Below are 22,137 nucleotides of genomic sequence, written 5' to 3'. Positions count from 1 at the left end.
AGGTCTTTCTACCTTCATGCTATGAGTTTATCAACATAACTACCAGGAATGAATCAAAGCAAAATCCATGACGTGAAAAATATTTACGAGAACGTTCGCCGCTCCAACAGATAATAAAGTCACATTCTCCATTGATGCTTTTCCGCAAACATGTAAATATTATTTCTGCCCTTGAATTAAGTTTATTTTTGCTCAAAATTTTGAATGGACTATTTCATTTACAGAAAAATCTGACTAAATATTGTTTCCAAAATTCAATGACATGGGCTAAACAGTCAGGTCACAGCTGCCTCCATTTGGCCAGCATTCGAAATTGCATGAGCACCCACATCATGTTGTAGCCATGTAAAATGGCTGACTCCCGATTAGAATGGTCAAACCCCGATTTAAAATGGCGAACGGAAGAGGCTGATGGGAAAATCAGCCAACAGGACTCAAACAGACAGCTGCAGGTAAAACAGTGAATTCGCCTCTGGGGAAGTCAGTCCAGACCGATACCTGCAGCCATCAACATCACAACAACCCAGCCACCTGCATATTAATCAGCCATCCCCGGGAACAATTGCTACACATTAGCAACAGAAAGCCGACCCAGACCTTTCGGCGCCAGCAGGAGCTGACACAAAGAAAGGTAAACGACCACCCCTCGATCAAGGAATCGCTCCAGTATTGGAGAATATCGAATTCGAATATCGAATTGGAGAATACCAGGTACAAGGTCCACCCCGAGAGGCGGGAAGCCCCTGGGGACTATAAGAATAGGGGCAAAGTTCAACTCGACCCTTCCTCTCCGCTCCGCACCCTTCGAGACCCTTGCTGCAAGAAGACCGTAAGTTTTACTCCAACGATCGCTACCAGATAGACACTCCTGACTATCGACCTGTACCGCCTTTTGAATCCCGCAGGCTCAGGACCCATTCGAAAGGCCATTCGTTTCCCTGACCTGGTGGGCCATTTCCAAAGTTAAGTATTGGCCCGTTAGTGGTAGGAAGTAGTTTAGAAGTAGAATTAATGTACAAGTATTAATTGCTGTATATAATAAATGAGCATTGATTTAAATCTTACTAAGCGGTGTGCTGGATTATTAATCATTACTTGGACTTGAACCACATGCCGGTATCAGAAAGATACCTGGCAACTCAAGAGTAAAGGTGACAGAATTAGAGCAAATAAACTAAGGCTAAAACGAGCAACATTTTGGCGACTCTGGCGGGACCTGATCTAGAAGTGGAAAACCACTCCGGGAGAACACAAGAAATTTGAATTAGAATCCAATTGGAAACAGAAAACCACAAGTGTTCAAGCGGTTCTGATTAATCGTCATAATTCGGAAGTGTGTGTATGCATGCGTAACTAACAGGGCTATAAGGTAAAACTGATAGATTTTTGTTGCGTCAAAACTGTCGGAAGTCTGTATTTTCGGAAATTAGCGCAAGCCGTACCCGCATCTACAACACCGCCTTAGCCCCCTGTTCCAAATTTAAACGAAGCAAGCGGATAGGAAAGATGGCCATGCAGGCAATGCAGCGCCTCATGAACCCTGAGGAATTTGCGATCACAGCGACCAGCAGCAGTAGAGTGGGACAGTGTCCCATTTGGGAGGAGGAAATCCAGAAATATCTCAAGGGCAAAGGATGGCCCATGTGGAATGATTTCTGCGATAATGACGAATCAGGTCCCGGAGCGAGATACATAAAAAGAGCTTAGCGAAAGCCCGCAAGCCGATGGCAATCGTGTCCTGTTTGGCACAATTGCAAGGCACAGAGGAGGTCGTCAAGATGCTCCGCAAAGAAGTTGAGGGCAAACATCGGATGAGTAAAGTCGATGTAAGCGAGGTTGAGAAAGAGAATTTAGAGTTAAGGAGGAAATTGGCAGCAAAGGATGAAGAAGAGGTGGCTGACGCCAAACGGGGTCACCAGTCTTGTCTGGCGCATTTAAGCAGTTTCCAATCACAGTACGAAAAGGCCTATCAGGACACGCAGCGTGCAGTCCTGGTAAGGAAAGAGACAGAAATGCAGGTGGAGATACTACAGAAACAATGTAGTGATCTCAAGGCAGCCTTGAGAGCACTCCACGCTGCCACCACATAACAAAGACAGAGCACAATAGATCATGCAAAGTGCCGGAAGCAGATTGCAGAGCTGCAGTCACTGCTTTCTGTTCAGAAAGGGTTTCAGGAAACCTTTGGGGAAAAGTTAGACCAGGAAGACGGCCCTGATTGGGAAGAGTTGCAAGAAACAGCGCAGAGATATGTTCAGGGAACATGTGCGCAGGGAAAGCCCCAAAGGAGAAAAGCACCCCAACCCCCCACACAGCAGGTAGTTCAGGCTCCAATGAACCCTGTAACCACCCACCGCACAGCCCTGGTAGACGACACGGAATTTCTATATTCCACCCCCTTATCAGTGACCCAATTACGGGACGCGTGCGAGAAGATCACACCGTTCCTCCCCAGCTCAGACCCCCACCATTTCTTTGCCACAGTTAGACGTCAGGCGCACATGTACGTCCTGGACGAGAGAGAGTTCATGGTTCTAAGTTTAGATCCATCGGAAGCAGCAGCCCTTCCTGACCCGCAGAATGTAGGAGGAGGCACCCTTGCAGAAATGCATACCGCGATCCTGGATGCGATCGGGTATAACCGGGGTGACCCTGTAGATGGCCTCAATAAATATAGGCAGAAGGAGTCTGAGCACCCCACAGCTTTTGCTGGACGCCTGTGGATTCACTTCGCAGCCGTTTTTGGAGACGTAGACCGTGCCCATTTGTCCCCAGACAATATGGCCAAATGGACCCGCACCCTTATCTCCCATGCGACAGATGCAGGACAGAATGCCTGCACTAGTTATGATCCCTCAGAGGAGGCCCATAACGAGAAGTGGGTAGTTAAAAGATTGTCCCGCGTTTGGGAGCAATCTGTTCAGAGTAAACCCACAATTAAAAACACCGAAGAAAAGCAGGCCGCCGCAGACGTGCAGGCAGTAAAAGCAACACATCACAACCCCGCCTGGGTAAATGAGGGAAAGAACAGCCCCCCACCCAAGTCACAAGAATGTTACAACTGCGGACAGTTGGGACATTTCGGAAAAGAGTGCAATGCCCCTAAAAAGCCACAGAGAGCCCAACAGACAGGCACTCTGATTAAGAAAAAGACAGAGCCCATCCACAGCGCTAGCGCCCGTTCGGATCAGACGGACTTGACCGGAATGGACTGACGGTGTACCGGCTCCCCCAGTTGGGTCTGCGATACCCTTTGGGATAGGTCAGGACGACCCGTAGTCGCAGCGAAAATTCGGGGACAGCCTATCGAATTTCTTTGGGACACAGGAGGGTCCCGCACCACCATAAATTCCTCCACCCTATTTCAAAAAGACACGTGGCCCACTACAGCCACTATCACCCTCAGCGGCTTTACAGGCCACTCACAGCAGGGACACATCACAGCCCCTGTACCCATTCAAATAGGAACCATCACCACCAAACACCCTGTAGTTTTAGTAGACCTGCCCCACACAGCAGAACACATTCTGGGAATTGACTTCATGAATTCCCACCACCTTTCATTCGATCCAGTCAACCAGTGTGTCTGGAAGATGGCAAAATCTGCTAGAGCCCCCGCAACGCTCAACATAGGGGAATACATGAACAAAATTAGCACCGTAGGTGAATTTTGGTTCAACCCGACCACACTTAGCACGGACAAGCAGGTTAGGGCAGTCCTGCAAAAGAACAGGGCAGCATTCGCGACCCACAAGCACGACTGTGGACGGATGACTGGCTCCGTACAAGTAATAGGACCTGACCCTAGACCCCAGAAACAGTACGGATTTCCCCTAGAGGCAGAGGGAGAAATCCTAAAAGTTATCAAGAGCTTATTAGAGCAGGGCGTACTTAGATCAGTAGCCTTCACTAATAATGCCCCGATTTGGCCAGTGAGAAAGCCCGATGGATCATGGCGACTGACCATTGATTATCGGGAGCTCAACAAAGTCACCCCCGCAGCAGCCCCCACCGTAGCAACAAGTCCCGAGACCATGCTCAAGCAGGGACTCAATTCCCGCTACTTCACGGTTTTGGATGTCAGTAATGGATTCTGGTCCATTCCATTGGCAAAGGCGTGCCAGTACAAATTTGCCTTCACCTTTAAATCACAGCAGTACACGTGGACATGCCTGCCACAAGGCTTCCACAACTCCCCCTCCATTTTCCACTGACAGCTGGCAAATGGATTAGCAAAGTTTTCTCGCCCGAATGTCTGGTACAGTATGTAGACGATCTACTACTGCAGACAGACACCAAGGAAGAGCACATTGAGCTTCTGTCCGAACTCCTGGAATTGTTACAATCAATTGGTTGTAAAGTCAACCCCAAAAAGGCCCAGATTTTGGAAGAAAAGGTGGTATATTTGGGAACCATTATCATGCACGGTAAACACGAGATCGAGCATAAAAGAATTGACTCGATCGCTAAATTGCCCCTTCCCCAGAACGTTTCAGCCCTCCGGTCGTTTTTAGGACTGGTTGGCTACTGCCGAAACCACATTGATGGTTTCGCCAGCAAGGCAACGCCCCTCTCAGACCTCCTAAAGAAAGGAGCGCCCTGGGAATGGCTTCCGCAGCATACGGATGCTGCGGACTCATTAAAACAGGCACTCATAGCCGCCCCCGCACTACAAGTTCCAGACCCGCTTTCCCCTTGCGCCATAGAGGTAGCGACCACAGACCGCACCCTTTCAGCCGTGCTCCTCCAGGAACGGCACGACCAGTTAAGACCCGTAGCTTATGCCTCCCGACTTTTAGATGCTGTGGAGCAGGGATTTTCAGCCTGTGAGAGGCACCTGCTCGCAGTTTTCTGGGCAGTCCAGTACTTTTCATAGACTACCGGACTGAACCCCATCACCATTCTGACCGCACACACCCCCACCCAACTTTTACTGGGCGGACGATTTAAGGACGGTACTGTCAGTCAAATAAGAGCAGCTAGATGGACCCTTCTCTTGCAGGGACGGAACATCACAGTAAAACGGACAAAGACACACACCTACTTAGCTGACAATTTACAGTACTCGGGCACCCCCCATGAATGTGAGATCATCTCTCCACACCATAACACAGGCCCCTTTATTGCAAAAACACCCCCCAAAAAGATAGGAAATTCAACTCAGAGCCCCCCACACACGGACACGTGTGAGCCCATTAAGATTTATGTGGATGGATCTTCCACAGTCTTAGATGGGAAGCGCATAACAGGTTGCGGGATTTATGTCGAGGACGCGCAGGGACGCTCCCTCGAGGAAATAGCATTAAAACTACCCGGACACTTAGGCGCACAGGCAGCAGAGCTTGCGGCCATCGCATACATAGTTGAGCACCCAGATTCCTTCCCCAGCCCAGCAGACATATACTCGGACAGCCTCTATGTCTGTAACAGCCTTACAGAATTTCTGCCCCTGTGGGAAGCAAGAGGATTTGTTTCCACAGATGGGAAACCCCTCCCCTCAGCCCCATTACTCCGCCATATTTTAGAGAAAGCCCAGAACAGGACTTTTGGCATCATAAAAGTCCGCAGCCACCATCGTTCCTCCCCCCCTGGAAATGTAAAAGCTGACGCACTGGCTAAGGCAGGTTCCAGACATGGGTATTTTTGGAAACCCCCCGAAAGCACGCCAGTGAGTGCAGTTCAGGTCACACAGACTAGAATAGAGGATCTAGTAGAGACCCAGAAGCAGGACAGCAATCTCGCGGAGATTGTGAAAGGAAAGTTTCCAGCCTCCTACGAGAGGTTCAGAAATACACTGACCACACATGACGGTGTGGTGTTAAAGGACACCCTTTATGTAGTTCCTGAACAGGACAGGAACCAATTGATTTGTTTGTTCCATGATGGTCATGGACACCAGGGAATCAATCCCACTACAGCCCACCTCAAACAGCTTTGTTGGTGGCTAAATCTCAAGGAAGATGTAAGCCATTACATTGAGAATTTCCTTACCTGTGCACAGAACAACCCAGATAGATATGCCAAAAAGGCACAACTCAGCCACACCCGACCCGTTAACGGCCCCTGGACTAACCTCCAGATCGATTTTATAGGTCCATTGCCCCCTTGCAGGAATGGCTATAAATGTGTTCTGGTAGTCATAGACACTTTTACAAAATGGGTGGAAGCATTTCCAGCCCGCACAAACACTGCGAAAACCACAGCCAAGATCCTAACCCACCACATCTTTACAAGATGGGGACTCCCCCGCAGCATTGAATCGGACCAAGGTTCTCATTTTACGGGATGTGTCATGCAGAACGTACTCACGATATTTGGCATCACCCAAAAATTCCACATTGCGTACCACCCACAGTCGAGTGGTATCGTGGAGCGCATGAATCGGACACTAAAAACCACCCTCAGAAAAATGGTCCAGCAGAACAACACCACTTCGGACTCAGTCCTCCCTTTTGCACTGATGTTTTTGCGTAACACTGTTTCCACCTCCACAGGTTACACCCCACACACTCTCATGACCAGTCGCCCCATGAAAGGGACAGAATACTTGTTAGGTTTCGACCTGACCAGCCCCGAAGTAACGGCCCTCACACACAAGAAAGCCGTGGAGCAATTAGTTGCAAATGTAAAAACGGCTCAGTTAGCAGCCGCAGTAAAATTGGGCACCAAAAAGAAACAGAGCAAGGCTTGTTTCGATAAGGCAGTGCATGCAACGGAGTATGATATTGGACAGCAAGTGATGCTGTCTGTATATAACCCCAGCACATTCCTGTCACCAAAATACTTGGGTCCGTATTCCATTGCGGATAAAGTAAGCCCATCCGTTTACAAAATAAAGTACCCCAATGGTAAGACTGCGTGGTTTCATATAAACCAGTTGAAGGTTTATGGAACACAGTCGAACCACGCACACCACGTCATGCTTGACGCAGCAGACCACACCCCGCCCACAGCCAACGTAAGCCGACCAACCCCCACCACGTCCAGCCCAGCCACGGACTCGACCTCGACTCCACCCCCAAAAGATACACTCCGCCCCGGAACGCCCACAAACTGCAGCAGCAGAGACAGCGACTGTGACTCGGACGATAGCCACAGCACACCTCCCTATTATCCCCATGCAACTGGACCCACACCCAGCGACTCCAACTACGATCCAAGTGATCCCTTCCTGATCACTTTTCTAAATAAATCCCACCACCGACCACCGAACCACACGGACGACCCCGACTTTGTCCCCACACAACTCGACACAAATTATTGGCACCGCGACAACTCCTACAGACTCGCCCGCAACGACGAGAGCAACCCCAACTCACACCAAGCAGCCCTTTCAGCCCTAATCCACTACAGAGTTTGGCACCCGGGAGAAGGTTACGACCTCGGGTCTGACTTCCAAACTGCCAACCCCTTTGCGACCCTGTTCGCACCCGAGAACTGAGGTGTCCACATGATGTTTTAAAGGAACCGCTTGGGAAAAGTGTTGTCCTTCCTGATGGAACCTGCAGAATGTTTTATGTTGTTAGTAAGTTTGTTTAATGTTGTTTGTCTGACAGGAGAATTTTTTTTCTCACTGCCACACACCCATTCAGCAGAAACCTCTGAGGACTTGCCCTCAGAGACCCACCGTTGCCAGACGCTTGCTCAGCGGAACTAACTTATCTGCAGATACCTGGTCAACAGACCACACGCTTGTTCAGTGGAACTAGCTTTTCAGCTGATACTTGTTCGGGTATCAGACGCCCGATCGTAACTGCTCTTCTGGTTCGAAAGATAGAACCACTATGGCAGCCCCACCACGATGACTACATTTTTGCCCTTTCTTGTCGGTTGCTCAGAGAGTGGAGAAACGGCGTGAGACCTGCCCTGCCTGAGGACCCACCCCGCTGGTCAATCATGCTCGGGTAGGGGAGATACGGCATTGGTAGCCGTCCTACCCGGGGACTCCATCCACCTCTTACCCGTCGCGGCCCGCACGCACCTCATTTGGCATTTTTCATTTCAAAACGTTTTTGTTTGTTTAGGGAACCTTTAGGTTGCCCGCCATCTGCTATTTACATCCTGGAACATTGGGATGATAAATCAGCACTGGTTCATGATTGGGAAGTGTGCCGTGTCCTAAAATTTGTTTTGGAAAAAAAAAAATGAGGGAGTCACACATAGTGACCAATTATAAGGGAATAATTGGCACCGAAGGACAGACACACTAGCATACCGGATATTAAACAAAGATAGTTACAGATACTATGCTTGTTTTTACAGAACTCCAGAAGCTCCAGGACCGGAGAAAATAAAGGAACACAAAGAAAGAACAGGAAAGAGGACAGCCATGAGGACTTCCTTCATCGTGATCAACATTTTAATTTTGGACATTTGGTTGCGCGTGAACGCGATCCCCATGACTTCAAACCTCCCAGCCGTTAATGTTTCACTGCCCCGCAGTACCCAGAGCCCAGTCACCAGTGACACTGCATCTTCCTGGTGTGCCAGGTTCATAACCTGGTACTCCCTGTCCTACGTGATCGAATCACTGTTAGCGTTGGCGATACTCTGCTGTGTAGTGCAGACTATGCGCCTACGGAAATGGAGAAGGAGAGCGTACCGCGCTCGAACCACGGTATATAGGATCAGATCCCCTATATTCGGTTATGACCAGACCCCTGACCCCCGCGATCTATAATAAAATAATAAAGTGCATTCACTTGCGTTTATTGTTGTAAATAAAGAGATGTACAAAAACATTTTCATGAACAAAAAAAATTGTGTGTGCCTGAGCTTGACTGCCAAGCCAGGAAAGATTATATGAAATGTTGTGATTTCTGTTGTATGATTAGGGAAGATAGAATAATGGGATGTTTAGCGACGGTAGGATATTAAGGATAAATTAGAGGTTCCAAGTTTGTTATTTTGTAATGCATGTCCCTGTCTGACATAGCGCCCTTAGAATTGTTAGTTAACATTTTTTGTGCATAGCTATGGTCAGTGAAGAGGCCATGTAGGAGGTGTCCCCCCCGGCCAGGGAATGGAAAGTAACAAATTGATGTGATCCTTCACACTTCGCGTTAGGATCACAAGGAGGGAATGTAGCCATGTAAAATGGCTGACTCCCGATTAGAATGGTCAAACCCCGATTTAAAATGGCGAACGGAAGAGGCTGATGGGAAAATCAGCCAAAAGGACTCAAACAGACAGCTGCAGGTAAAACAGTGTATTCGCCTCTGGGGAAGTCAGTCCAGACCGATACCTGCAGCCATCAACATCACAACAACCCAGCCATCTGCATATTAATCAGCCATCCCCGGGAACAATTGCTACACATTAGCAACATAAAGCTGACCCAGACCTTTCGGCGCCAGCAGGAGCTGACACAAAGAAAGGTAAACGACCACCCCTCGATCAAGGAATCGCTCCAGTATTGGAGAATATCGAACCAAGTGATTGGGACCAAATCCAATCACTTGGAACCAGGTACAAGGTCCACCCCGAGAGGCGGGAAGCCCCTGGGGACTATAAGAATAGGGGCAAAGTTCAACTCGACCCTTCTTCTCCGCTCCGCACCCTTCGAGACCCTTGCTCCAAGAAGACCGTAAGTTTTACTCCAACGATCGCTACCAGATAGACACTCCTGACTATCGACCTGTACCACCTTTTGAATCCCGCAGGCTCAGAACCCATTCGAAAGGCCATTTGTTTCCCTGACCTGGTGGGCCATTTCCAAAGTTAAGTATTGGCCTGTTAGTGGTTGGAAGTAGTTTAGAAGTAGAATTAATGTATAAGTATTAATTGCTGTATATAATAAATGAGCGTTGATTTAACTCTTGCTAAGCGGTCTGCTGGATTATTAATCATTACTCGGACTTGAACCACGTGGCGGTATCAGAAAGATACCTGGCGACTCAAGAGCTAAGGTGACAGAATTAGAGCAAATAAACTAAGGCTAAAATGAGCAACAATGTACAGTTTGGGGCACCCATTTATGGTAAGGACAGATAAACAATACACAAGTACATCTATTGAGGTGGAAGTCCCCAGGGATGTAGGGTTACAGTAATGCAGAGAAATTTGAGACGTTTGTGTTTAAATCACTGAAATGGTTAACGGGATCTGATAGGTGTCTTCAAAGTTTAGAAGAGTTGAAAGTTAAATAATAATAGATTGGCTTGGGTCTTCTATTTTTCTGCCCCTGGACAACGCTCCGCATTTCTGTCCGGGTGTTCCGAGCTTGGTTTCTCCCAAAATGCGGAGCATACAGTCCCTCAAAAAGCTTCACAATTACACTGGAGCATCCGGGGTGGGGGAAGACTAGTAAACGCCTCTTTTTATGGCACTTGCTCGTGTAAGTGTTTAAAGATCCCAAGGCTTTTCAGTATTATGTGTGAATGGGTGGGTGAATGGGTGAACACAAAGGTATGTAAGTGGGTAGGTGGGTGTGGGAAATTGGCAAGTGGGTAGGATGACAGCTGGGTAGGGTGGTAGTTGGGTAAGGTGGCAACTGGGTAGGGTGGTAGGTGGGGTTGGTGAGGTGAACAGGTGGGTGAATGGGTAAGTGGGTTGGGGATAGTCAGATCATGAGGAGCTGTCATGTCAAGGGCTAGTCAGGTCAATATGGCTGGGTTGGGGGTGAGAAGATGGGAATCAGCTGGTCGGGGAGAGTCTTGTGGTAGGGTCTAGTCAGGTCAGGTTGGATCTTAGTCAGGAGGGTCAGGGGATTGAATTGGGTTCTGGAGGTAGTAAGATCGGTTCAGGGGATCAAAGGGTCGGGGCAGAGGCATGTGATGGGATTGGTCAGATTGGGTCGAGGGGAGTCTGGGGTCAAGGGAGGATTCGGAGAATCAAGGAGGAGTTGGTGGTGGGGTGTGGTCAGGGGGTTGAGGGAGAGTCGGTGGGGTCAAGCGTGTAGTTACTCAGGAACTAACTATCCAATTAAATAAGTCAGAATCGTCTGAAGTCTCTGATTCTAACTTCGAGATGGAGATTTCTTCGGTGGGTCGCAGGGAATAGGAGAATTGCCCATCGGAAGTACAAACTTCCTGGGTAATTCCCACTGAATCAGTGCATTAGGACTTCTGAAGGGCCCCAAAGTGCAACTTGGGACTAAGCCCAGTGTCTGACCATCCAGGGACTAAAAGATCTGGGTCAATATGCCTCCGAGTCAGTAGGACTGCAATAAGAGATAGATTTTTAGGAGAAATCACTGAAAAACATTAAAAAGGAAGTAGAAAAATATCTTTCAACAGAGAATGGGTAGAGATGGAATTCATTAATTTTTTTAGACAAGTAAAAATATTTAGAAAAAGGATTATGTCAAACATACAGCACAGAAATAGACCATTTGGACCAACCAGCCTGTTCTGATGTTTATATTCCACACTAATCTCCTCCCATTCCATCTGCCTCATCTCAACCTTTCAGCATTTCTTTTCAAGCTCTTGTACTGGCCTAGTTTATTTCTGGAAGCATCTGAGCTATTTGCCTCAACCACTTCTAATAATAACAACTCTCTGAATAAAGAAATGTCCCCTTGTTTCCTTATTGGGTTTATTTGTAACTATCACACATTTATAGCTAGTAGTTTTGGATTCTCTCATAATTGATAACGTCCTCTCCTGTCTAACCAATTCATAATTTTAAAGACCTTGATTAAGTTCACCTCTAAGTCCCTCTTTCGAAATAAAAATGCCCCAACCTGCTCAATCATTTCCATTATCTGTAATCCTTTTTTGGGGTACCATCCTTGTACATAGGTTTTACCCTTTCTCCATGTGCTTTTCATAGTATGGAGACCAGGGCGTGATTCTCCGGTCGGCGAAGCTGAAATCATGTTCGGCGATCGGCCGGAGAATCCCCGTTTGTGCCAAAATCGGGGGGCATTGCCGCATTTGCGATGCTCCGCCCCCTCAAAAACGGAGTACTCGGGGAGTACGCCGCACGCCATATGGACGACCTCAGAATGTCATCTGAGACCCTCCACCGATGCTCCGACCCGATGGGCTGAGTTCTCAACGGCGTGAGTCACTCATGCTATTTTTGTTTGTGGACCCCATGTGGTGGCTGCGGACTGAGTCCAGCGCCGCCACAGTCGGGGGGGGGGGGGGTGGGGGGGGGGGGGGGGGCTGCTGTTCCGCGGGCGGGGGGGGAGGCTTTGCCGGGGGCTGGGGGCACTGGTGTGGGGTGGTCTGGGGGTGGCGAGGGGGGTTACTGGGGAACAGAATTTCGCAGGCTGGGTCCGCTTGCGGCCGGCACCATGTTGCACAGTGCGGCCTCCGCAGGCCGCCGCCGTGCACATGCGCGGCCACGGACCTGGCAATTCTCCAGCTGTATCCGCAGGTAAAGCTTACGCTGCGTGGTTGCTAGCCCCCCACCCGACGGAGGATCGGTGCGGGGACAACGCCGTTTTTTTCTGGCATAAAACGCCACTGTTCCCAAGCCGCCGTCGGCACTTAGCCTGCAAATCGGAGAATCCAGCCCCAGAACCATGCACAGCAATTTAATTGCCGTCACTGGCTGTGTGGAGTTTGCACATTCACCCCATGTCTCAGTGGGTTTCACCCCCACAACTCAAAGATGTGCTGGTTAGGTGGATTGGGCACGCTAAATTGTCGCTAAATTGGAGAAAAAAAATTGGACACTGAATTTTTTTGAAGTATTTTAATTGTAGCCTAACCACGTTTGCAAGTTTAATATAACTTCCCTACTTTGAGTTCCATACCCCAGAACTAAATCCTAATGCTTGCTTTGTAATTGCTTTGCTAATTTACAATGTTGCTTTTAATGATTTATTCAGCTGAATCCCTCGATCCCTTTCCTCTTCAATCGCACTCAGTTTCTTTTATTTGTTGAGGCGCCTGTATTGTTTCTATTTTTCCTACCAAAGTGAACCACCTCACATTTATCAGTGTCAAAGTTCATTCGCCAATTAACTCTCGGGTTTGCAGTTTTTAAATGTTTTTGTATTGTTTTACATTCTTCCTCAGTGTTGGCTATACCCCCAGTTTGGTATTTGCCACTTCAAAAATTGTGTTATTTTTGTTCCTAAGTTTAAATTATTAATTTAAATTATAATAACAGTGGATCCTAACCAATCCCCTGGGGTAGGGGATGCACAAGTTACAAAACACCAGGGTCGGAATTTTCTGGCTCCGCCTGCCAGCAGGATCTTCCAGTCCCACCCAACATTAATGGGTTTTGGCTGGCTTGCCTCCCCCCCCCCCCCCGCCCCCCCCCACCCCCCGTGCCCCCACCACCACTCTCCCCTACAGCGGATCTGGAAAATCCCGGCCCATTGCTCATGCCTTCAGGGGCCCATGGTCAACTTGCAGGTTTTGCCTTTGTCTTTACTGGCAGCACTGCTCCTCTCTCAAATGGCCTACCTCATGCCCCGAGGTACTCTCGTTGCACATAAGCACGCAGTACGTGCAACACTCTGGACACATTACCGGCGTTGAAGATCAGATTTCCCTGGAGCAGGTCTGAGGCCTTGTGGTCCAATTGTTCTGATAGCAAGCGTGCATTCTGGGTGATGTAGTCCTCCCTTGGCCCCACTGCCTCCCTCCCATAAAGGTACTGGCCCATTAAATGACTTATGGGAGTCACCGTTACTGTCACATCAAGATAGCGGTGCAGCTAATACAGTTAAAGGTGGCGCACAGGGCGCACCTGACGAGGTCAAGGATGAGACGGTTGTTTGAGGGGGTGGAGCATATTTGAGAGCAGTGTGGGAGAGATCCAGCCAACCACATACTGGTCAAAGTTAGGGAAATTTTGGAGGTCTTTTTTTCAGCACCATGTCGCCGATCATGCACTTGGACTTGGAGCACAGTCCCTTGGCGGCCATATTTGGGGTGTTGGACCAGCCGGAGCTGCAGACGGGGGCGGGGGCGGATGTTTTAGCCTTCGACTCGTTGATTGCTCGCTGGCGGGTCCTGTTGGGGTGGAGGTCAGCCTCTCTGCCCTATGCCTCAGTGCGGCTGGGGGTCCTGATGGAGTTCCTGTATCATGAGAAGGTGAAGTTCACATTGAGGGGGGGCGAGTGAGGGGTTCCTGAAGAGATGGGGTTGACTTATTCTTCACTTGAAAGAGTGGGTTACCGTCAACTGCTAAGGGGGCATGGTTATTCTCTGAGTAATATGGGGGTTGGTATTTAGAGGGGGGAGTTTTTTGCTATTTATTTCGTTGGGGGTTGCTTTGTTTTATATATGAAATGTTAAAATATTAAAAACCGAATAAAAATATTTTTTTAACAAGATAACGGAGCAGGCCAGGCAGCTGCAGCAATGGTAAGGCAGAGGGCATCTGGAGAGTTACACAGGACTGACAGGAAGCATGACTTGTTGTCACCTTCACAGCCATCCAAAACTCCTCGCAGCGCTATTAATCTCCAAACCTCCCAGGTTGTTGGAGAGTGAATGGGGTGAATGAGTAAGTGTGTGTGTGTGTGTGTGTGTTTGAGAGCTGAGAGTGCGAGTGTGTCACACACACACAGACTCCCATACACTCTCCCCTCCATCTCCTCTCTTCTCCAAATCCTATCCACACACTGAAAGGCAACCTTCTCATCGCCACTTTTCTATGAATTCCCTCTGAGGCCAGCTCGGAATATGTGCCATCAGAGGCGAACGCAAGGTCGATATTAGTTTAACTTAAATTCTCAGCACCTTCTCACTTCCCTGGTGACAAGGATGTGTGGCCTAGTCTGTCTCTGCCTAGCTCTGAACAGGCAAGAAACATTTTACAAGTTAGCTCTGCTGCTTGGCACTCTTTAATGGTAATTTTCTAGTGATTTTTTTTGCATTATCATTGATTTTGTTTTTGCTGAGCAAGTTGTTTATGCTATCTTCATACCTTAACTTTTTCAAAAGTTTATATTTAATGTTGAACCAAATCATATCTCAGGCGGCTGCTGCTGGGTCTCTTACTGAAGGGGAATGAGAGGCTCAAAAGACATCTCATTGCTTTTCGGAGAACTGACAAAATGAGTTATTTTTGCTCGAATAGTATGTGTTACGATCCTTGACCAAACTCCAGGTTTTTGGTAAGGTTTGGTTAGGGAACAATAAAATTATGTTTAAAGTAGACACTTACATAATGAATAAATGATGTGGCGATGCCGGCGTTGGACTGGGGTGAGCACAGTAAGAAGTCTTACCAGGTTAAAGTCCAATAGGTTTGTTGCGAATCACTAGCTTTCGGAGCACTTCTCCTTCTTCAGGTGATTCGAAACAAACCTGTTGGACTTTAACCTGGTGTTGTAAGACTTCTTACAGTGAATAAAGCCACAAGATTCAGCGGCTATTGAAGAAGCAAAATTAAACTTTATTATACAAGGACAGAAAGATAAAACAATTTACAATATATATCTTATGCTCTAACATTTAGGGTTAATATGAGGTACATGTGGGTTAACAGTCAAACTATTGTTGAACACACCATATGCACAATAAATGCCAAATGAGACCCAACCAGAGTCCATGGATTTCTTAACAATCCACAAAAACCTCAGTAACATCATGAGTTAATCAATCTCACTGAAGCTCCTATACCTCTCTCATAAGGGACTCTTTGGGGTTCAGTCATCGTCTTCAAAGCTCTAACCTGGGAATTATTTCCAATATCACTCCAACACAGGCGGCCACCACATTGGGTTTCAATCTCATCTCCTGAGATTGTGTTGCACTGTATTCCTGAGTATGCACTCTAACACCAACTCACAAGCACAACATCAGATCTTTTGCCACATGGAGCAGCGCACTACTGCTGCAAAGACGCACCTTTGCCCAACAGCTTGCAGCACCAGTCTTTGGTTGCCTTCTTGGATTTTCAGGGCTTCTTTTGAGTCTTCTCTAATAACCAGAGATTCACATGAGCCCTCTTCACTTAAAGTCTGCTACCCACAGCTGTTTTCCTTTTTGGAACGTTTTTTTTCTCTTCTCCTCTCTGTTAATCTGAACTAGGATCTCTGCCTGTCCCTGTCCCTTGCCTGGGATAATTCTTTTGATGATGCTCTGCTCCTGGACCTTGTTTTTTTGTGCCATTTTCAGTTTTGCAGGGGGCGCCGGGCCCGAAGAAAAAAAATGTTGATTGGACATGTGCACATGCAAAAGCTCCAAGTTCCATCAGGAGCTGAAGTACTCAACCTCCACTCTCAATGTTAAGGTAAGTATAGTTTTCATAACCAGTGCGAAAGGGTTGGAAATGTTCAGCACATCTGGTAGCATCTGTTTAGAGAGAAACAGAGGTCAGTGACCATTTGTCAGAACTAGCACATTCCGAGGGCCTGAAACATTGACGCTCTTTCTTTCTTCACAGATGCTGTCTAGCCTGCTGAGTATTTCCTGCTTTTTCTGTTTATATTTCAAGTCTCCAGTATCTGCAGTACTTTATTCTCCTATTATATTCTGCATGCTAGCCATTTGTAAGTCTGGTTACTTTCAATTTAAAATGAAAAACATTTATCATTCAATACAAAGTGTAATTTTTATGTTAAGAAAGTCCACTTGGATGGATAGATGGAGCACATTGTTGCAAGTGAATTAGTTGGTGCTAATTTAGCAAAAGGATTTGTCATTTTTAAACTTGGAAGTCATTCACCAAAGACTATGTCACTGAACCAACAAGATATTCCCATTTGTATATGGATTGTTGTTTGTGGTGCTTGGGAGGTTCAAGTTTTTTAATGTTATTGTTTGCATATTGCAGAGGGCCAGGTTCAAAAAGCAGAGCTGGTTGCGCAATATGAAGAACTACATTTTTTATAATCGCCTGACAAAGCTGTGGTGGTAAAGTGTATTAAACAGAAATCTAAGGTTTCGATGGGCTTTATAAATAGAAGCATAGAGTACAATAGTCATCAGGTTTTGCGAAACCTGAATAAAACATGTCGATCTCAATGTAACTCTGGTTCCCAATTCTGGTCACCCAGAAGATGTGAGGGGAAGGGTTAAGGGATGGGTGTGGTTAAGGGGCCAGGAAACAGGAGAAACACGAGAGCTGGTGATTTCTTCCTCTGGTCCTGCATTACACAAAGCATTTCTATGATCCGGTACACACACCATAGCCTCTTCTTGTAAACTGTAATAAATGCAAAACGCAAACAGCAAGTCAGCTAATAGTAGGTGAGCCAAGTAAAAAACAATGCTAATAAACTTATCTCTATAGTCCTACCCACATTTAGAAACAATACAGGTTAGAAAGTAGTTCAAGTGTTTTGTTTCTGGCACAGAATGGGTAACGTTCATGCAAACGTAACCAAAGGCTCCAAATTGGTCCCTCCTATAAATTTCAAGTGGGGAGGTTGAGCATCATAATCAGACATTGCTGACACAATTAATGGCAGCCTGCACCTATTAAAGAGGTGATGCATTTTGACCATGTGCAACTATAACTGAAGGTAATTGTCTGTGGCAGGCTGAGCAGAGGTTGCAAGGCCTCCCACCCTATTTTCTGATATCATGTTGGAGGTATCTATGATCTAAATGTGTGCGCGATATCAAAATATCTTTTTCAGTTGGGTGAAGAACAGTGCACAATAATTTTCATAATCTGTTTATTTGACCATTTGCAAGGGTTTTTTAATGGAATTCCTATCTCCTGGCCAAAAGGTAATCGGTTAAGCTCTACTCTACAAGGCCATGTTGAGTGGAGACCAGAACTCGGGTTCTGGATTCTGGTTTGACCTCCAGGGAAACATTTGTGCGCAATGGATGGGAGTGCCTGCCCTGACCTCCTATGTTGACTGACATAAAGGTGGTTAGGTTCTGGCCTGTGAAACTGGCAATCAGCCTGAGTCCTTTCACTACTTAACACCATTCTCTAAAGGAAGAATGGGAGATAGGACAACAACTACCTGTAAATATGCTAAAACAAGAAACAAAGGGACCTGAGAAAACACGATTAGACATTCTGAATTCTCCCTCTGTGTACCCGAACAGGCGCTGGAATGTGGTGACTAGGGGCTTTTCACAGTAACTTCATTGCAGTGTTAATCATAGATCATAGAATTTACAGTGCAGAAGGAGGCCATTCAGCCCATCGAGTCTGCACCGGCTCTTGGAAAGAGCACCCTACCCAAGGTCAACACCTCCACCCCATCCCCATAACCCAGTAACCCCACCCAAAACTAAGGGCAATTTTGGATGCTAAGGGCAATTTATCATGGCCAATCCACCTAACCTGCACATCTTTGGACTGTGGGAGGAAACCGGAGCACCCGGAGGAAACCCACGCACACACGGGGAGGATGTGCAGACTCCGCACAGACAGTGACAAAAGCCGGAATCGAACCTGGGACCCTGGAGCTGTGAAGCAATTGTACTATCCACAATGCTACCGTGCTGCCCGTGAGCCTATGTGTGGCAATAATAAATATTATTATTATTATTTCACATAAAATGGAACAGCTTGGATTTATACAGCATCTTTAACATCCTAAAACACTTGGAATATCATGTACAATTCTGGTGATCATATTATAGACAAGGCTACAGAGGCATTGAAAAAAAACCACAAAAAGAAATGTATGAGGAAGGTACCAGAAATGTGAAGTGATGTATAATCAGGAAAGAATGAACAGGCTGGGGCATTTTCATTTGAAAGGGGAAGATGGGGGAGGAGGTGAGTCTCCTAACTTTATAGTTATGATATAGAATAGATGCAGAAAGAGTGCTTGTGGAGAGGTGCAACGACTAGAGACCATCAGTACAAGAATAAATCAAGGAGGGAATTCAAAAACCCTTAGCCAGAGAGTGGTGAGCAATTGGAACTGGCTGTTACAGGGAGTGATTGAAGTGGGCAGTCGAGATACACACAATGGGAGGCTAGCTAAGCAAATAAAAGGGACGGGAATAAAGGGTTAAGCTGCTAGCTAGACGAGGATAGTCTGGAGCATCTTCGAATGGGGCATAAATGTTGGCCCATGATTGGGTCGAATGGCTTATTTCTGTACTGCGTATTCAATGTAATTTTATTTATGGCGATTAATTGCATTCACATGCCAATGAATACAATATACTAAATTGGTTCTGAATTTCTATCAGTTTATATTTCTCTCGTGGTTATGAGAAATTCGGTAATATTCCGAAAGAATATTTAATCTCTCTGGTATGGTGTGCATAAGAGCTGGTGTATATTCTGTTGACGACTTCATCAGTTTTGCTCTGAGGAAGTGTCTGTGGTTCTGTTGCTCTGTGCTAAGTGCCTCACTGGCATATGGCAGCGCTTCGACAACAAATGTTGGAGATTTCCTGGGCGACAGATTGGCTCTCAGCCCAGATTCGGAGACGTCGCAGACTCAATTACCAGGACACTATAAGGTTACGGCGAGTTTCAGGATAAGGGAAGTGCATCACAGTATCCACGGACGTGAAAGATTACCACCCCGACAACTGTGGCAGCAGGGTTTGAAAAGTCGTCTGACTCCTTTTGGAATGAACTTCCAGTTTTAAAGGCGCAGCAAATTTCCGGCGGTTTCTATGGTAATTTCCATGACCTTTCAATCCGCGGCCATAAATTCATCTCGAATACGTGCCATTCATTCATAACTTGGGACCCCGCACAGGAAAAAAAAATCACGTTGAATCTTTCTGCCTCAGAAATATAACCGCGACTAAATAAAGCAAAGCAAAAAGCCATTCCCTCGGGCCGCTGTGTGGCAGCGATGGGCAGGGATTGGGAAGGTTTCCTATCTGACCGCGCTCTGTCTGGCGAACAGGGAAATCTCCGCCCTGCATCGCGCCTTTTTACCATTGCGCGGAATACCTGTGCGAACGTTTAAATGGCATTGTCCCTCGTACGCTTTATTTGAAATGAAGCACCTTACCGGAGGGCAACTGCCAAAACTGTGAATGAACAATATTCCTGAATAAGAATGGTGAGCCCAAAGTGCCCTCAATGAGCACTGATGGGACCATCTGCAGTTCAATGGTCGTCACATCCAGCTCACCGTGAGTTCGAGACACTTGAGGTGACACAGGTGCATGTATTCCAGGGAAAGCCAGGTGAATACTTGAGGAACAGGGGGATATATAGTTGTGATGGAATGAAGTGAATTGGGCGGTTAAAACCGGGCCCTCGTACCTATTGTTAATCACTCCTCACACAGGGCCACACTTAACAAGGTCTGCATTTGGCCGCATCTGTATCAATGAACCACCGCCGAGGTGGTGACCATCTAATTTGCTGCAGTCATTGCTTGTGTTTGGAAATGTTCCCTGAGCACATTCGACAGAGAACGGGAACTTTAGATGCGGCCCGGCTGAATTATTGAAAACCCGCGTTTACTTGAAAACTAACAACAGGCCATACGTGAAAACTTCCTTCTGATCCTTGATTTTGAATTTTGTCTTGAGATCCGGGTGGCAATCGCAATGACAAGCTGAACATATAAAGGTGAATTGGTAAAGTACGGACTGGAAAGGGAGCCCTTCTCCTTGCTGTCCAAAGCGAATGTTTCCAGTTTTTATTACCTTTCACTACAGATTCCTGAATTAATAGTATTCTCTTGCTGTCCCTGAAAGGGTACAGGACCACAATCGTAATGATTAGTAATATAGTGCCAGTGAATGAAATGTCAGAGTATAACAAACAGCTCCCAATCTCCCGAGCTCGGGCTGTGGGACTTCTGCCAATCCAGCAGATGGCAATATCTCATTCCCCGCTCGGGTTTGTGTCACCAGCAGAATACCCACAGCAGAAGGAATTATTCCGAAAAGCACTGGGAATGGGCGCCTGTTTTCTATCCTGGACACCAAGCAGAACTTGCGCTTCACGTCAATAAGCTTTATTTTCCAGTCATAGAAACACGAGCGACGCAGAAATTGCGTCAAAGTGTAGAGAAATTAAACACAAACAGAAGAGAAATCACGCTCTGGGAGATATAAAAACTGTTTCCTGAGTTTAAAACAAAATACACAATCACAACGGATATTGTACCAGGGACGTGCTCGATCTGTTAACAATGAGGAAATAACCAAATCAAATATATGTCGCTCTGTCTGGAAAATAACTAACGTTGCTTTCGTTTTACTCTATTACTTTTTGTATCTATCGCGTGTAAGGAAGTTAGAATAACTCTAATATGATCCGTCAAATGAATGAGTTAAATGGGACTAACCAGCTGACAATCCACTCGCTCTTGAGTTGTGGAGGGTACTGAGGTACACGATCGTTAACAATCCGCTGGTAACGTCATAACAGGACCCCTCCAGGCACCGATGTGTTTTGTCACCTTGCCGACAGCAAGACTGGCTTCGCCAACCTCCTATCGGACTAATCTGCTCAGTTACACTAATGCTCCCTGGATCCACTGCAGTGCAGGTGATGCCGAGAGCTCGGCTACAAGGGCTGAAAATCATGCCTACTCACTCCTGGGGGCGTGAGGGTGGTTATTCACCAAATTCACTCCGTGCTTTGCGAACACAGAGGGTGGCGTTGGGAGTCCTCGCTGCTGATCCACCTCATTCCAGAACTGTATGAACCACCTCCTCAGTTCTCTGCCTAACCCAGGATAACACCACCAGCAGCAACAACCGCATTAAAAGCACTGCACACCATCGTCTGACTCGGCTGGCTTTTCACTTATTTTGGAGTGGTTGTAGCTATCAAAACCCACGGGAAAAGACGGAGGCAATTCGGCGCATGATCTGGGTTTTCTACTCAAAAAGTAAATCGTTCCTCCAGATTCTGAGAACATCTCGAACTGGCCATGTCTGCTCCTCCCATGTTATGGTCCCTGTAAAATTAGAATCTCAAGAAGCTAAATCCTCGTGTGAAACTTCTAAATATTGCTGACCTTTTCAAAATTCGAAGTCCTTCGGTTTGACAAAAACGGTTCAAAAGCAGAAGTGAAATAAACGTAAAGCATCTTGAGGTTTAGCAGAAACTGCACCCTGATACGAAGTATGAATGTGAATATTTTTGAGATTAAGAAGCTGAACAATTACCGAACTGAAGGCGGTTCGAAATGTGAATTAGGCTTCAGGAATTAATCGGAAGGAATAAACCTACTCCTCCAATTGCATTGTCAAACTTCAACTTTTGTTCTCCATTTTCAATGAAGTGTTTCCCCTACAGGCAATATTCCACCTGTATATTACCCATCATCTTTTGTTTTTCAAATGCATCGTGCTTCATGGAAAAGGAGGA

The 22,137-nt window shown here is 46.7% G+C and overlaps 1 long non-coding RNA gene across 1 annotated transcript; it reads right to left on the bottom strand.

The window, feature by feature from the left end:
• Nucleotides 1–16,732: 16,732 nt before the first annotated feature.
• Nucleotides 16,733–21,768, bottom strand: LOC140426271 (uncharacterized). The gene is made up of 2 exons (XR_011948172.1): nt 21,107–21,768; nt 16,733–17,067 (listed from the first exon to the last, which is right to left on the bottom strand). It is a non-coding gene; the product is annotated as an uncharacterized lncRNA (long non-coding RNA).
• Nucleotides 21,769–22,137: the final 369 nt, after the last annotated feature.

This window comes from Scyliorhinus torazame, chromosome 1, assembly GCF_047496885.1.
Source record: "Scyliorhinus torazame isolate Kashiwa2021f chromosome 1, sScyTor2.1, whole genome shotgun sequence".
Classification (NCBI taxonomy): Eukaryota; Metazoa; Chordata; class Chondrichthyes; order Carcharhiniformes; family Scyliorhinidae; genus Scyliorhinus; species Scyliorhinus torazame.
This window is presented reverse-complemented; position numbering and strand designations above follow the sequence as displayed.